This window comes from Lissotriton helveticus, chromosome 6 (genome assembly GCF_964261635.1).
Source record: "Lissotriton helveticus chromosome 6, aLisHel1.1, whole genome shotgun sequence".
Lineage (NCBI taxonomy): Eukaryota > Metazoa > Chordata > Amphibia > Caudata > Salamandridae > Lissotriton > Lissotriton helveticus.
Genome location: NC_136067.1, coordinates 229,565,079 through 229,583,321, shown reverse-complemented (window position 1 = coordinate 229,583,321; position 18,243 = coordinate 229,565,079). Strand labels below are relative to the sequence as shown.

The 18,243-nt window shown below is 39.2% G+C and overlaps 1 protein-coding gene across 1 annotated transcript in view; it reads right to left on the bottom strand.

Moving 5' to 3' along the window:
- Nucleotides 1-15,629, bottom strand: part of ANKRD66 (ankyrin repeat domain 66) — a 44,473-nt gene extending 28,844 nt beyond the window's left edge. Inside the window, exon 1 of the mRNA XM_078646750.1 lies at nucleotides 15,445-15,629. The gene's annotated coding sequence lies outside the window, so the exon portion shown is untranslated. The remainder of the gene's footprint in view (nucleotides 1-15,444) is intronic.
- Nucleotides 15,630-18,243: the final 2,614 nt, after the last annotated feature.

The window sequence follows — 18,243 nt, the reverse complement described above, 5'->3', positions numbered from 1 at the left end:
GTCGACTGTGATATTACCTTTATCTTGAACTGCTTAAGGATTGTTCTAGAAGAAAATGTTTTTGAATTCCTTGGGAATTTATACAAACAAACCAAAGGAGTCAGCATGGGGGCTTCTTGCGCCCCTACCATAGCCAACATCTACATGGCACATTTCGAAAACATTTACATTTTTAATGAAATTGCACCATTCTTCGAGACAATCCTTCACTGGTCGAGATATATCGACGACGTGATTTTTATATGGGATGATAACGAGGATATCCTTGATGAATTTATATCATGGTTAAATGATTGTGACAGCAACCTCAAATTCACGTCCCATATTAGTAACACTGAGATGGAATTTTTGGATTTAACCATCAAGCATGAACAGGGACAGCTTTTCGTGGATCTATTTGTTAAGCCCACTGCACGCAACACCTTGCTTCACTATAATAGCTTCCACCCTGCCACACAAAAAAAATAGCATCCCGTTCAGTCAGTTTTTAAGATTAAGGCGCAATTGCACCAAGCTAAAAGACTATGACGATCGATCTATAGTCATGAAACAGAAATTTGAAGATCGAGGCTACCCGCACAGGCTTGTCCGGGAATCGTTTAAAAGAGCCCGATTTTCGATCGACAGTGCATACTACAAGACAAGGACAAAAAACAAAACGACAAACTAGTATTTGTCACCAGACATTCCTTATTTAATGACAAACTACGGCAAATTATCTGCTCTAACTGGCATCTTTTAAATGTCAACAAATCAAAACAAGATGAGATATCAAAACCAGTTTTTGCCTATAAAAGGAATAAGAACATAAAGGACCTAGTAGTAAGATCAAGGTTGCCAGAAAAACCAAAAACTGTACAAAGAAGTATAACGGGCGACCACCCAGTGAAAGGTAACTTCAAATGCGGTAATTGTAAAATTTGCCCTCAAGCCATCGAAGGTAAAGATCTGAGATTCAACAACAGAATTATCTCTAGCAAAACAATGACAAATTGTAAAACGCAAAACGTGGTATACTTGATACTATGTCCATGTCAGAAAGGATACGTAGGGGAAACATCTAGGGCAATCAACAAAAGGATAACAGAACATAAATCTGCAATACGCACTAAAAAGATCAATGCCCCCCTTGTAGAACACTTTTTAGAACAGGGTCACACACCAGAAGATTTAAGATGGTATATCCTTGAAAATATACAAGCTAGACCAGGATTATGCCCAGATAAAATCCGACGAAAGATGGAGGTATACTGGATTTTTTCTCTGGACACTACCATTACGGGATTAAATTGCGAAATTCCTTGGGAACAAGCTATCATTTAAACTACATCATATTTGGCATTGCAAAGGCTTATATCTATCCTTAAAGACAGGAGTTTCTCTTAACCATCAGAGGATGGCAAGAGCCCCAGCACTCTTCTCCACCCAGATTGAAATGGAATGTATATTGCCTTTAAATAAATAAATTATGTGAGCAATAATATAAATATAATATCTCCATATATAAGCTTTCTGAGACAAATGTCTGTAATAGCAGAAGATTAGTTAATCTTGTGCCTGTGGTTCCATTGAAACTATTCGAGGACGCTAATTGGGAGACATCTTTACGTGACCAAACCTCGAGTAGTAACGCGCCATCCGTCATATGCACAATCTTGCCGTTATGTAGTTAGATACAGATAATACTGATAATTACCAGTAAGCTGAGGCCCAATAAATATCCCTTCTATGTTGTACTATTATTGCAACGCTAGTAATTGGTGGGTATTAATATAATTTTCTCCCGTAGTTCTATTTAGAACTACTGACAAATGCCTATTGGCTGCTGCAATCATGTGATCGAATAGTAAGTAGTAAACAAGTATTACGACACTTGCAGGCTCTCGCGCTACGACCCTACGTGTAGTTCTATATTGGAACTACTGGTGTCTGCTGATTGGCCGTAGCTAGCTCTGGCCTCCCTGTCTCTATTAGGCACACCTGCCGTATTTCTCGTTTGGGCGGATTATTTAAACAGGGCTAAACATCTAGCTGTTTCCATCCATAATCAAGACGAGGAGGGACGCTTTCCAGAACCCCGGTCGCATTCCTGCCCGATCCGCTCATCAAGGTAAGATAATATCCTTCGCCTAGTATGGATAGCAGAAAATAGGACGTGATACAATCCTGACATTCGTTTATCGGTTTTTTGTATGTTTTCTAGCGCAACCGCTGAGAACAACGTATTTAGTTAATCTATACCAAGAGCTGGCTCCATCTAGCACCATAACGAGGAGGGACGCTTTTGAGAACCCCGCCTGACTTTCGGCTTTTGTTGCTAACGAAGGTAAAACATGACCCTTGTCTCTATACCTATATTGGCAAACCGAAGGCGATATAACTTTGACACCCGTTTTTTGGTTTTTGCATGTTTTCTAGCGCAACTGCCGACAATCACCAAACGTCTTAGCTCGCCTTACATCAAGAACCTAATTACTGAATACTATGCAGTTTAAGTCATAAACAAGGTAATGCCAATGTCTTAGTTTCAATAGGACAACCTAGACGGTATTTTGTAATAGAGTAGGAATCCATCTTAATTCGGTCACCCTTTTTCACCTACATAGGTTACAACTGTCAGGTCCGTGTGGCGCCCTTCTATGCCCTCCCAGCTGAATATAAACATCGATGCCACTACGTCAGGTGAAAATAAGTTTATGATATTCTGGTAACTACGATACGCATGAGACCACGCAGTGGAATAACGTGTATCAGTCTTGCATATTAGACAGCTCTCTAAAATAGTCGATATATTCCATTCTATAGGTTGTATGAACATCTTACTGAGAGGTTTGGAGATTTATAAGATTTTATTAATACCGCGGATCAAACAACAATAAGAAATATCCACTATGAGCTAAGGTAAGATGTCAGTATATGGATACCCGCATATAAGATGTGAGATTTAGATGGTATCTACCCCTGACATTCGCTTATTTCCCTGTAGCGTTCCCCATCGTATTTACTGGACTCTATTCATCAGTGTCCTGCTTATGAAGCGCAGACATAAGAAATAACATTACTTCTACAAGGTACTAACAGGTTCTCTCTATAGTCCACAGTGATGGATACTATCTTCACCTGGTATGATTTAGATATAAACCAACAAATGCAAAATATATTCTATCTACATGACAGTAATAATTAATGCACTATGCTATATGTACGTCCTTCAAATAATTAGATCCAGCAATGTAATACCAGATGACTGTGATAACCACCTTGATTCCATTCTCTGATTATGTTTTTCTCTCCTGTTAAAATGCAGGGTATTCCACATAACCCTACAGAGCATTGATAACAAATACCAATTAGTTGCACTATCTGATCAGAATATCAATTATAGAAGAGAGTCACGCCCACCTTTTTTGTAAGTAATCATCAGATATAGAAATTACAGTAATTAGAGTTGTCGAACCCTATAGCTCTTTTATTCAGTATGTATGGACCACTATGAGAATAATTTGTAGGCCCTCATGACGCTATCTCTGTATTTTCATCAGTTTTTCTTTTCTTTTCTTTTCTTTTCTTCTCTTCTTTTCCTTCACCCCTTGTCTCTAATATTAATTTAGGAAGCCGCCCTTTTCTATCCTCTCTCTTTCATTTTGGTTTTCATCTTACATATGTATCATTCAGCACCTATAAATGAGATTTATCCTTAATAGTTTAATTACTATTTACTGTTGAGTATACTTAAGTAACACTTGTTCTAAATATTAGAAGACAAGAAGACAGTTTTTATAAAATTAGTGGCCATCAGAATGAAAGTAGTAATAAACTTATGTGTCCCACAAATATCAATAAGGCATGTCCCATATATTGATGTTTCAAAACACCCAATGTCATAAATAACAAAGAACTATTATGTCTATGTAAATACAACTGCTCCCTATGTGTATATGTAAATAGTATTATGTCTATGTAAATACAACTGCTCCCTATGTGTATATGTAAATAGTATTATTGTATTATATGTGCTATGTGATTTTTTGTATATAAATGAGACCTAGGCCCTAGGAAGTAGTCTGTGTAAATAATCATAATAATATGCATAATGTATGACACAGTTTCTTATATGTTTTTCAGTGTTATGTATATGTCCTAGTGCAAATGACGGACTCCTGAAGAAGGCAAATGCCGAAACGCGCGTAGAGATTCCACCCACCGCTTTGCTTACTCCAATAGCCCTGTGTACCATCACTGTCATTTGAATATCTGTTTTCCTTTTCTGTCCTTCATTAGTTTTTTCATTTATGTTTCTTTATTGATTAGCTGATTTTTGCACAATTGCTATATTCACATATGTTTGTCATTTTAAAATAATATGTATAGATAAATATGAAATGTGTATCAGAACACAAGAAAATGATCAAAATAAAACAAAAATATATTTCTACATAATCACTATAGTTATCATTTCTGTTTATGCATGATTACATTCAGTCATTTGTCAGATTAGTTTCCTAGGTTGTTTTTGGCTTATTTAATTAGCTCACTATTAGGTACGTTATAAATATAGTTTATATTATTCCCTACATTTAGTGAGTTCACCAATAGTAGGGGTCCCCTTCTTTCTAAATTGTGTTACTCGAGGACTTTTCCTTGAGGGGTATGTATATATTTTTTAATATCTGAGGCTGTTTTTTAGGAGCAATGGGAGTCTACCTATAAATATAGGACTGTGAATACGTGTGTTAGATGCATTTCTGATTATCCTCTCTTTTCCCCTTTTCTTTCTTCTTTTTTCTTTCTTTCCCCTTTTCTTATCGACTCTGTGTTATATCTTATCTCTAATTTTGGTCCAAAAAAAACCCCATTCGGAATCCCTACTTATATAATTCTTAAACATTACTTTCTTAACTGTGGACCAATTGGCGCAACCTCTTTCGGCTGCTACCTATACAACAACATGGCCACTATGAAATCTTTTGGTTTCACAGATGATGACTTTGCTTCAATGGTGGGTGCTGCCATACATTTTGATAATATTAATTCATCTGACAATAGCCAAAATGAAGAACTACAGAAACTCTTAGATCTTAAGAAAAAATCTAGACGGATTGAATTACATGGAAAATACATGCTTGACTATTTGAAGGCCGGAGTAATCCCACAGGGTCTTCAAATTAAGAATATTCCGGGCCTATTCGTTCAAGTTAAACAATTCTTAGAAAAATGGTCCTTAATTGCGAACAGATGTTCGAGAGACATGATGATGCTGATAGTGGAGACAGCAAAAACAGTATTACTGGAACTATTACAAGAGATACTGGATCTAGAGAGTAAAATCAAATCATTGGATACCATTCCTGACATTAAAAAAAGACTAGAAGAAGTAGAGTCAGAATTAAACTCCTATTCAGACTATCTTTCTAAACGGAAACTGGATAAATTCCAAAAAGATCTGAGATATTATAATAAAGAAAAAGTGTATCCTTACTTATCTGAAGGCTACTATTCACAACCAGACTTTCAGCATGAATCAAATGAAACAAATAGCCGAAAGGTCACCACCTTTTCTAATACCTCAGACTCAGATAGTACTGGGAGTGCCTCCCCATATCTAAATCAGGGATATCAATTCAACCAAAGATCCAGATCCTCTTTTTTAGGACAACGCCCACAGAACAGGGGCAACTGGCGACCCCGCTATCGGTCGCAGTACAGAGGTGGTTACCGACCACGTCAATCTTACCAGCAGAGAGGATATCAACCTCAAAATACACCACAGTATCAGTCTCACTACCAGGACCATCAACCCCAATACCAGGAACATCAACAGATGAATCCAAACAGATACCTGGAAACTCGCAATTCACGTTATTGGAGAGAATAATAACTATCCCTATCTTTAACCTGAGTAACCAAGCGCCCACTGAGGCAGTATATTCATTACTCTCTAAGGGACTGAGTTATGTACCACACTCTGGTCTTAACAAATTTGAACTGTTTAATGATATGCACGCGTTTTTTAGGAAAATCCGACTCAAAGATTTCTTCTCCAATAATGAGTCCGACTCTAGGGAAGTTAATAAATCTGGCTTAGCTCCTAAGTCAATTTTTACCCCGACGTTAGACCAAGTGTCTCCGGAGATCCACATCTTTGAACAAATTGTCACTAAAAAGGTCAAAACAGCGACCAAGTATATACCCAATACTCCTTTTAACCTCACAATAGAAGAGTACAATGCACTTCAATCTTTAAAAGAATCGCCATCAATTACAATAAAAGCCTGTGATAAAGGAGGTGGTATAGCTATCCTGGACACCTCCCAGTATACAGCAAAAATTAAAGACATGTTAAACGATGATGTATTCTATAGTGCAATAACAAAAGATCCCACTACTAAAACTAAACAAAAGATTCAGAAATTAACATCTAGGGCATTAAAAGATGGCCATATTTGCCAGAAAGAGTATGATTACCTTAATGTGGCGTCGCCTAGAATGGCCTGTCTATATGGGACACCAAAGGTCCATAAAAACGAGGTAGATCCACCTTTTCGCCCTATTGTTAATACGATTGGGAGTATTACTGAACCTCTATCAAAGTATTTGGACGCTATTTTGAGACCATACATATCAAATATTCCTGGATATGTGAAGGACACAGGCCATATTATCAATCTACTAGAAGGTACGGTTTTTAATGAAAAAAGACAATGGCTAGTGACGTTAGATGTGGAGAGTTTATACTCTAACATTCCTATTGATGGTGCTATCCTAGCGACAGAATGGTTTATTAATTCATTTGAGGTCGACTGTGATATTACCTTTATCTTGAACTGCTTAAGGATTGTTCTAGAAGAAAATGTTTTTGAATTCCTTGGGAATTTATACAAACAAACCAAAGGAGTCAGCATGGGGGCTTCTTGCGCCCCTACCATAGCCAACATCTACATGGCACATTTCGAAAACATTTACATTTTTAATGAAATTGCACCATTCTTCGAGACAATCCTTCACTGGTCGAGATATATCGACGACGTGATTTTTATATGGGATGATAACGAGGATATCCTTGATGAATTTATATCATGGTTAAATGATTGTGACAGCAACCTCAAATTCACGTCCCATATTAGTAACACTGAGATGGAATTTTTGGATTTAACCATCAAGCATGAACAGGGACAGCTTTTCGTGGATCTATTTGTTAAGCCCACTGCACGCAACACCTTGCTTCACTATAATAGCTTCCACCCTGCCACACAAAAAAATAGCATCCCGTTCAGTCAGTTTTTAAGATTAAGGCGCAATTGCACCAAGCTAAAAGACTATGACGATCGATCTATAGTCATGAAACAGAAATTTGAAGATCGAGGCTACCCGCACAGGCTTGTCCGGGAATCGTTTAAAAGAGCCCGATTTTTCGATCGACAGTGCATACTACAAGACAAGGACAAAAAACAAAACGACAAACTAGTATTTGTCACCAGACATTCCTTATTTAATGACAAACTACGGCAAATTATCTGCTCTAACTGGCATCTTTTAAATGTCAACAAATCAAAACAAGATGAGATATCAAAACCAGTTTTTGCCTATAAAAGGAATAAGAACATAAAGGACCTAGTAGTAAGATCAAGGTTGCCAGAAAAACCAAAAACTGTACAAAGAAGTATAACGGGCGACCACCCAGTGAAAGGTAACTTCAAATGCGGTAATTGTAAAATTTGCCCTCAAGCCATCGAAGGTAAAGATCTGAGATTCAACAACAGAATTATCTCTAGCAAAACAATGACAAATTGTAAAACGCAAAACGTGGTATACTTGATACTATGTCCATGTCAGAAAGGATACGTAGGGGAAACATCTAGGGCAATCAACAAAAGGATAACAGAACATAAATCTGCAATACGCACTAAAAAGATCAATGCCCCCCTTGTAGAACACTTTTTAGAACAGGGTCACACACCAGAAGATTTAAGATGGTATATCCTTGAAAATATACAAGCTAGACCAGGATTATGCCCAGATAAAATCCGACGAAAGATGGAGGTATACTGGATTTTTTCTCTGGACACTACCATTACGGGATTAAATTGCGAAATTCCTTGGGAACAAGCTATCATTTAAACTACATCATATTTGGCATTGCAAAGGCTTATATCTATCCTTAAAGACAGGAGTTTCTCTTAACCATCAGAGGATGGCAAGAGCCCCAGCACTCTTCTCCACCCAGATTGAAATGGAATGTATACTGCCTTTAAATAAATAAATTATGTGAGCAATAATATAAATATAATATCTCCATATATAAGCTTTCTGAGACAAATGTCTGTAATAGCAGAAGATTAGTTAATCTTGTGCCTGTGGTTCCATTGAAACTATTCGAGGACGCTAATTGGGAGACATCTTTACGTGACCAAACCTCGAGTAGTAACGCGCCATCCGTCATATGCACAATCTTGCCGTTATGTAGTTAGATACAGATAATACTGATAGATACCAGCAAGCTGAGGCCCAATAAATATCCCTTCTATGTTGTATTATTATTGCAACGCTAGTAATTGGTGGGTATTAATATAATTTTCTCCCGTAGTTCTATTTAGAACTACTGACAAATGCCTATTGGCTGCTGCAATCATGTGATCGAATAGTAAGTAGTAAACAAGTATTACGACACTTGCAGGCTCTCGCGCTACGACCCTACGTGTAGTTCTATATTGGAACTACTGGTGTCTGCTGATTGGCCGTAGCTAGCTCTGGCCTCCCTGTCTCTATTAGGCACACCTGCCGTATTTCTCGTTTGGGCGGATTATTTAAACAGGGCTAAACATCTAGCTGTTTCCATCCATAATCAAGACGAGGAGGGACGCTTTCCAGAACCCCGGTCGCATTCCTGCCCGATCCGCTCATCAAGGTAAGATAATATCCTTCGCCTAGTATGGATAGCAGAAAATAGGACGTGATACAATCCTGACATTCGTTTATCGGTTTTTTGTATGTTTTCTAGCGCAACCGCTGAGAACAACGTATTTAGTTAATCTATACCAAGAGCTGGCTCCATCTAGCACCATAACGAGTTGGGACGCTTTTGAGAACCCCGCCTGACTTTCGGCTTTTGTTGCTAACGAAGGTAAAACATGACCCTTGTCTCTATACCTATATTGGCAAACCGAAGGCGATATAACTTTGACACCCGTTTTTTGGTTTTTGCATGTTTTCTAGCGCAACTGCCGACAATCACCAAACGTCTTAGCTCGCCTTACATCAAGAACCTAATTACTGAATACTATGCAGTTTAAGTCATAAACAAGGTAATGCCAATGTCTTAGTTTCAATAGGACAACCTAGACGGTATTTTGTAATAGAGTAGGAATCCATCTTAATTCGGTCACCCTTTTTCACCTACATAGGTTACAACTGTCAGGTCCGTGTGGCGCCCTTCTATGCCCTCCCAGCTGAATATAAACATCGATGCCACTACGTCAGGTGAAAATAAGTTTATGATATTCTGGTAACTACGATACGCATGAGACCACGCAGTGGAATAACGTGTATCAGTCTTGCATATTAGACAGCTCTCTAAAATAGTCGATATATTCCATTCTATAGGTTGTATGAACATCTTACTGAGAGGTTTGGAGATTTATAAGATTTTATTAATACCGCGGATCAAACAACAATAAGAAATATCCACTATGAGCTAAGGTTAGATGTCAGTATATGGATACCCGCATATAAGATGTGAGATTTAGATGGTATCTACCCCTGACATTCGCTTATTTCCCTGTAGCGTTCCCCATCGTATTTACTGGACTCTATTCATCAGTGTCCTGCTTATGAAGCGCAGACATAAGAAATAACATTACTTCTACAAGGTACTAACAGGTTCTCTCTATAGTCCACAGTGATGGATACTATCTTCACCTGGTATGATTTAGATATAAACCAACAAATGCAAAATATATTCTATCTACATGACAGTAATAATTAATGCACTATGCTATATGTACGTCCTTCAAATAATTAGATCCAGCAATGTAATACCAGATGACTGTGATAACCACCTTGATTCCATTCTCTGATTATGTTTTTCTCTCCTGTTAAAATGCAGGGTATTCCACATAACCCTACAGAGCATTGATAACAAATACCAATTAGTTGCACTATCTGATCAGAATATCAATTATAGAAGAGAGTCACGCCCACCTTTTTTGTAAGTAATCATCAGATATAGAAATTACAGTAATTAGAGTTGTCGAACCCTATAGCTCTTTTATTCAGTATGTATGGACCACTATGAGAATAATTTGTAGGCCCTCATGACGCTATCTCTGTATTTTCATCAGTTTTTCTTTTCTTTTCTTTTCTTTTCTTCTCTTCTTTTCCTTCACCCCTTGTCTCTAATATTAATTTAGGAAGCCGCCCTTTTCTATCCTCTCTCTTTCATTTTGGTTTTCATCTTACATATGTATCATTCAGCACCTATAAATGAGATTTATCCTTAATAGTTTAATTACTATTTACTGTTGAGTATACTTAAGAAACACTTGTTCTAAATATTAGAAGACAAGAAGACAGTTTTTATAAAATTAGTGGCCATCAGAATGAAAGTAGTAATAAACTTATGTGTCCCACAAATATCAATAAGGCATGTCCCATATATTGATGTTTCAAAACACCCAATGTCATAAATAACAAAGAACTATTATGTCTATGTAAATACAACTGCTCCCTATGTGTATATGTAAATAGTATTATGTCTATGTAAATACAACTGCTCCCTATGTGTATATGTAAATAGTATTATTGTATTATATGTGCTATGTGATTTTTTGTATATAAATGAGACCTAGGCCCTAGGAAGTAGTCTGTGTAAATAATCATAATAATATGCATAATGTATGACACGGTTTCTTATATGTTTTTCAGTGTTATGTATATGTCCTAGTGCAAATGACGGACTCCTGAAGAAGGCAAATGCCGAAACGCGCGTAGAGATTCCACCCACCGCTTTGCTTACTCCAATAGCCCTGTGTACCATCACTGTCATTTGAATATCTGTTTTCCTTTTCTGTCCTTCATTAGTTTTTTCATTTATGTTTCTTTATTGATTAGCTGATTTTTGCACAATTGCTATATTCACATATGTTTGTCATTTTAAAATAATATGTATAGATAAATATGAAATGTGTATCAGAACACAAGAAAATGATCAAAATAAAACAAAAATATATTTCTACATAATCACTATAGTTATCATTTCTGTTTATGCATGATTACATTCAGTCATTTGTCAGATTAGTTTCCTAGGTTGTTTTTGGCTTATTTAATTAGCTCACTATTAGGTACGTTATAAATATATGTTCTTAATCGTGCCACAATTTTTAGAAATACGTGATTCTGTATTCTCTGACATTCTGCAATGAATTGTTATTAAACTGCAACGTTTCATTCCATACAGCAGTGGTTCTAAACCTGTGGTCTGGGGACCCCTGGGGATCAGCGATGCCAACTCAGGGGGTCCACGACTGCTTAGAAAATTAAATAAATATGAATAGGAAGCAAAATGCAAATTTGAAAATGTTAAACTATTCTATAAATATAAAGGAGTTCGAATTTAGAGATTAAAAATTACATTGGTGTTCTCAGATTGGTTAATGGTGCAAGGGCTTGAAACAGAATATAGTATGGGTGATGGGTGGCCTCAGTTGCATTTAGAAAAGCTCCAACCTTTCAATTAAAATTAAATGTTTGAAATTGTTTGTATTCATGAATTCAATTAAATATTTCACAATTTTTGTGTTTGTTTAAAGAATGCTTGTTTTTTTTAATTTTTCAATATTATTGGTGGTTCAAATCATCTAAATTGCTTAGGTCGAAATCCCTGGGTTCCAATAATTACTCAGGGCCAGATGTAGGTAATTCCTATTTACCGACTCCTAAATACCGACTCATACCGAATCGGTATTTAAGAGTCGGTAAATAGGAAGGAGGCAGATGTAGGTAAAAAATTACCGAATCTGTAAGAGTCGGTATTTACCGAATCTGTAAATACCGAATCAGTATTTCACATTGATTCCTATGGGCCTTGAAGCCCATAGGAATCAATGTGAAATACCGAATCGGTATTTACAGATTCGGTAAATACCGAATCCTGCAAGGGTGCAGGGGGTGTCACTTTGACACCCTCTAGCACCCCAAGTACAGGCATGTGTGCCATGTGGCACACAGACATGCCCTAAGGGCATGTCTGTGTGTCACATGGCACAGATGTGCATGCACACCTGAATTCGGTATTTTACCACCCAATAGGATTGGGTGGTAAAATACCGAATTCTGAAGGCCTGTAGCACTGTGAACAGTGCTACCTACATCTGGGATTTACTGAATCAGTAAAATTACCGATTCTGTGTAATTATGGCCCCTACATCTCAATCACCAAATACCGGTCGGTAACGGCCGAATTCGGCCGTTACCGAGCGGTATTTGGCGACCTACGTCTGGCCCTCAGTGAGGTCCCCAGATTCTACTAAAGATTCTTTGCATGTCCACAGATCCCAGTTATGATTAAGTGGGGGTCCTCAGGAGTCAAAAGATTAAGAACTATTGCCATAGAGCATTTATTAGGCAACACAACAGTACAGACCTGCCAAGTACCACGCATCAGGAGGTAGACTAACTCATTTTAGTGCAGTGGTCCTCATCACTGCACTAAAGTGCATTTTTCATGCATTCATTGCGCCTCCTGACACCACCGGCACTGCAAGGCACAAGGTGAGACAGAGGAGAGGAGGTGCATTAGCAGCAAGGAGAGCAAAGGCCACGAAAACTAGATTTGGGGACTCTGAAACTGGTTCCCCTTATAATAACGTCTGAACGAGCTGTTTACTAAGCTGAACAGTACTTTCTGCAGGAATGGTCCTATATCTACTATTGCACATTGAGCCTTCTACAATCCTGTCTTCCGTATCAGGAAGGTAAACCAGTGTATAAGTTTACCCGTACACTGTAATGGTATATTTTCATTCATCCCTAGGAAGTGAGAAGAAGGGGATTCTATTGGGTGTGAAAAGCATGGTAATTAATGGCATAGCTGTGTGATTGTAGTGAGGAATTGACAGCAAACAAACTTTAGCTGAGCAGGAATGGCCGGCAGCAGATTTCCAAGGTAAGGTGGGGTAGCCCTGGAATAGGCGACTTGTCAGTGCCAGCTGCTAATGCCACATCGCCCAGAAAACCCACCCGAAGAAAGTTGAGCACCTTAAAACAATCAAGTAGACAGGCTTACATTTTAGGCATTGGCTCTCCATGGCAGTGGCTGGTATCGGCGAGTAAGTTTTACATATAATGCTTCTGATTAAGTCATCGGATCTTGAACTAACTATTGTGTCTGCTTCGGCCCAGTCACTGCTGTTATGGGATAATGACATTGCCAATGCATAATGCAAGAGGAGCTGCGACCATCTACTAGAGTTTTTAAAATGATATGTCTGTATGGCAGTAGCGTAACAATAGACCCCGCGATGCAGGGGGGGCCGAGCTCCAGGGGGCCCCTCTGCAACTGTGCACAGGCCCCTAGCTTGAGAGCTCTTGACTGGGTTACTTTGCAAGGGGGCCCGTCAAGTTTTGTAATACCACTGGTTTTTGGTGCCACGGTAAAAGGTTCAGTGTTCAATCACCACATGCACTTTTATTAACACAAAAGTGTATCAACAACATGCTGTTCTTATTTACTATTTTTGAAACTATCATTTCTTTTCTTACTGCAAAGTGTAAGAATTTTGTAAAGTAAACTATGTAAAAATCTTGCTTGTGTGAAAGAAATGGCTGCAGGATGTCTTTTTCTTCCATGTCACAATACCATTTAAATACTTGTAAATGAACTGTGAAAATATTTCAAAACAAATACATTAGAAAAGCACAAATGAATCACTTTTTTTAAATAATTTTGAAGTATGATGGAAACAAAAATGTTAATAGTATGAAAACAAATTAAGAATAAGAAACTACTATGTGAAACAGAAATTATAAATTTTTTACAGAAACGCAATTTCCACACCTACTTTGTGCACTATACAGGCATATCAGTAAAACTGTATGCCTGTGCGGCCTTAATGATCGTTTCGATGGAAAATGTGCTGTCTGTAATTGAGTGTGCTGCCTACCACACCGTCCTTTTGTAATACATTTGTGACAATGTGCTCCTAAATGCTGCATACCACACCTTTACCACTCCCCTGCACCCCCACTGATATTGTTCAGATTACACCACTGTTAGTCATTCCCTCTCTAGAACATTTTGTCAAGCAATTTGGAGAGTTCCTCTTAACTCAGCAGTAGTTCTCTATGTTCCACAAGTGTGAAAAGCTATTTGTCAGCATCCTAAGGAAGTCAGTGAAACTCAGCATTCAGCTGCTAGCAGTGTCTGCAGCCAGGACAGAGGATAAGGGGTCAATAAAAGATTAAGAGCTGTCATTGATAAACCTCGGACAGTGTGCACTGTTTTACCAGGCTGTTGGTGAGTGGTGATTCAATGACAGTATGCGACCAGCAGGGTCGGACTGGTAAAGCGGGCACTCAGGCAAAGAGCGAGGGGCTGGTATCAGAGTTGCAGCTGTGGGACGCTTTTCTGGGCAGCATGGTGGCCGATTTGGGCTGTTTCTGTGCTGTTCTAATGTCGTCAGAGGCCCAGTGGGCGCTGGAGTGGCCTTACCAGAGGCAGATGAGTCTGTTTTACCTCTCTTTTACCAACAGGGCAGAGGTTTCATTCCCAGTCTCTTTCTGAGACAGCCCATTAAGGAATGCAGATTGAGATGGGGCTGGGGGCCTGAGTAGACGTGGCATCGCTTATATTCATGTGTGGTTCACCACTATGAACTAATCCATGCAGAGAATCCAGTCAGCATTTGCATTTTTTTTTATCTCAGTGAAGTTAAGAAAACATGACTCCTTTAGAAAACCCCTCCCCCTTCTTATAATAACACTGAACCAGTGATTTGCAAAAAAAGGTGCAATCCGCAAATGTGGGTCACTTTTTTAGGGCTCCCAGGCCTGTTTAGCATCCCCATCCAACACTGGCAGCAAGTTACCAGCACTACCTCGGTGCATGCACTTTTGAATCAAAAGCAATTGGCACTTCTACCTCTTCATATGGCACCAAGTGGGGCCCTTTCTGATATTCATCTTTTCGTGTATTTTTCTGCTTGGTTTTTATCGCAATTAAGTTTCACTCATAGTGTCACACAAAAAGCATGGAATGACACACAAAAGCACACTCAAACCATGGAACTGTCACACATAAATAATCTGAAACTTGGCAAACATGACAGTATAATAAAACATGCACTAAACAAAACGTCAACAATATTCCCATGTGCTTTTATCCAAAGAAAAAAAGTACAGCTGCAGCATTATTTAAGCAATGAACTAAATACAGTGTAAGGAATGGATCACCTCTGGCTCGCGGCCGTATGCCCTGATTTCTGCGTAGGAGGGAGCCTCGTGCTTAAAATGAAGTTCTTCAGCTGTTTTTTTCCTGAATCAGCTGAAACGGAGCCGCCGTAGAACATGCAGGGAAAAAAAACAACGCTGCGTTTCTCAGAATCTGTTTGCTGAAGGCAGGGGGTCACGGTGCCACCGCTCCCTGCTTTTGTGAGCGTTTGTTGTGGCCTGTCAGCATGGAAACGGGCTCCTCCCACCGGCGACCAACAAAACCTTCAGCAGAAGCTTTCCCGGGAGAGAAATGGGCTATTTGGAAGTCTCGAGAGATTTGTAAAACAGGTCGGGTACGAGAGAGTAGCTCCCAGTGGTGCAGCAGGTGCAGTGGCACCGGGCTCCAGGGCTTGAGGGGGGCACTGACTGGTGAGACATTTCCTTTTCATGACACACTAGCCACGCTACCGGAGGAACAGTCCGCCGCTTCCGGGCCATGGGCGCTTTTGCATCTTTTTTTTGGGTACCACCCAGCCAGATTTTGTCTCAAACGCAGTTTTATCATTTACTTTTTGAAAGTGGAGAAAAGTAAGTTATTGCCATACCTTTTTATGTAAAAACAGAGAAAAATGCGGTACATTTAATCTGCTCCGTTTTTGCCTTGGGGTATATGAACTTCAGCGCATGCCTTTTTGTACCATCCGCTATTATGCAAGCAACAGGACAGTGCAACAGATTGGTCCCTCGGGTTTTGCACCAGTGCGAATTCCTCTCCTGGACCAGTGCAATTTATGTATCTGCCCGAGTGAAATTCTGTAATAGTGAAAAAATTACAGATTCAAATTCTTGTAACTCACGTGGTGACAATAAAATGTCACTTCCAAGTCAATCCACCAATACCCCCCAACATCCCCTCCTCCCCCCCTTCCCCGTGAGCGCTCTGAAAGGGCTGTGAGGTGGAACAACAGCTCTATCAAAGCGAGAAAATAATCAAAGATAAGGACACAGAACAGAGAATAAAACACTAGACTATAATTTAGAGCAAACAAATCCTCATCAATCTCAGCATAGGGCCACTATCACTTCTCGGACGTTCATATGTGTTGGCTCTTGGAGTGTGCCATGGCACCAAATTATGGGCCTTATTCATGAGGCCTTGCAACAGTTTTGCGCTTCCGTTGCGTCACTTTTTGTGGCGCATCAGTGGCTTAAAACATGCCTCCTGGTGCGCCCTATTTACAAAGTGACGCATCTAAGCAGATGTGTCGCTTTGTAATTCCCTACGCTACATTATACCTGCGTCAGGTATAATGTATGCAGGGTGGGCGTTCCCACATAAGTTAGCCTCGTAGAAGTGACGCAGTAAAATCTACGAGATTTCACTGCGCCACTTCTAGCGTGCAAATGCGTCAAAATCTGGGCTTGCCCCATGTGAAAGGACACATTGCTGTAGTTGCATCACTTTTGTGACACACTCCAGCAATGCGTCACTTTTGCGCCTACAGGTACATCAGAAATACTGACGTATCTGTAACTCCTTGCGACATGAGGCGTCATACAGTAAATATGACGCATCCAACATGTCGCAAGGAGGGCACCCTAAGAAGTGACGCATTGCTGCTTTCACGCAGCTATGTGTCACTTCTCATAAATGAGGTCCACGATTTCTCGGAGCTCACTCTAGTGTCATAGACGGAAAAGATTGAGGGAATTCTAAGTGCCCTGGTCATCTATGCATAAAGACAGTTGCGATATTGCAAAGGGTTGGGGTCACCTTCAAAGAAGAGGGAAGGAAGGAACTAAGTTCCAAAAAAGTTGGAGCTCAGTCTGAAAAATACCCCCCGCCCTCCTCCCTCCATATTCAACAAGCATTTGCAATGCAATAGGTCTCACATTTGTGAGAGTTTAAGCTATTGGCATTGTAAATGACAATACCTTTTATTTATCTTTTTTGATAATTAACACATAAATAAAAGGCATTGTCATTTACAATGCCAATAGCTCAAACTCTTGTAAAAGCGAGACCTATTTCACTTCGAAGAAGCAGCCACCATTGTCCCGGGTTGCTTGGAAAGTGAAAGCGCACATGGAACCCTGAATGTTGCAGGAAAGCATGTCATGCCTGCAGTAGGAGAAACTCATTAAAGAAAATAGTGCATACAGACTAAATAAGACATACCGTGTAACAACAGAAGAAAAAGGGCCAGTCCTCATGGGAGGTTACAAATTAAGACAAGGCGGTACCAAGGAGGGACTAACAAGACTATCAATGAATCAGAAGCCAGCATTTACAAAGGACAATGACACAAGCCAAATAAAAAATATGGGCGGAGAGTGGGCGGAGCTTCATGTCCATACTTGAACACAGCATGCCTCACAGAGAAGCGCATGCGCTGCCCAGGCACGACCTAAAAACAGAGATCAGAGAGGAGAAAGTGTTTCTGCTCTTGTAGAAGGGCTAATATGCAGTTAGTTTTATTTTTTCGAAAAGATATGCTAACCCCCAATACATACAGGAAAGATTTAGAGCATTTGGGCATCATCTGTTTAATATTCATTGTTTGCCTGACACTACAGACATGTCTGTCAATGTTTTGAGAAATGTATGCTATTATTGGGGATGTGCTAGAATTTAAAATGTGTTTTATGCAACAATGTATATAATTATAAGTCAAATTTTAGATGCAAAGCACATTGTAAGGCTGTTAGAAAACACACTCTAAATCATGCTATTCGTTTGTAGTATATTTACACTTATGGAGTGGATTTAACAAAACATATATATAGAAAGAAAATAAAGTGTAACTTTTTGCTGACAGC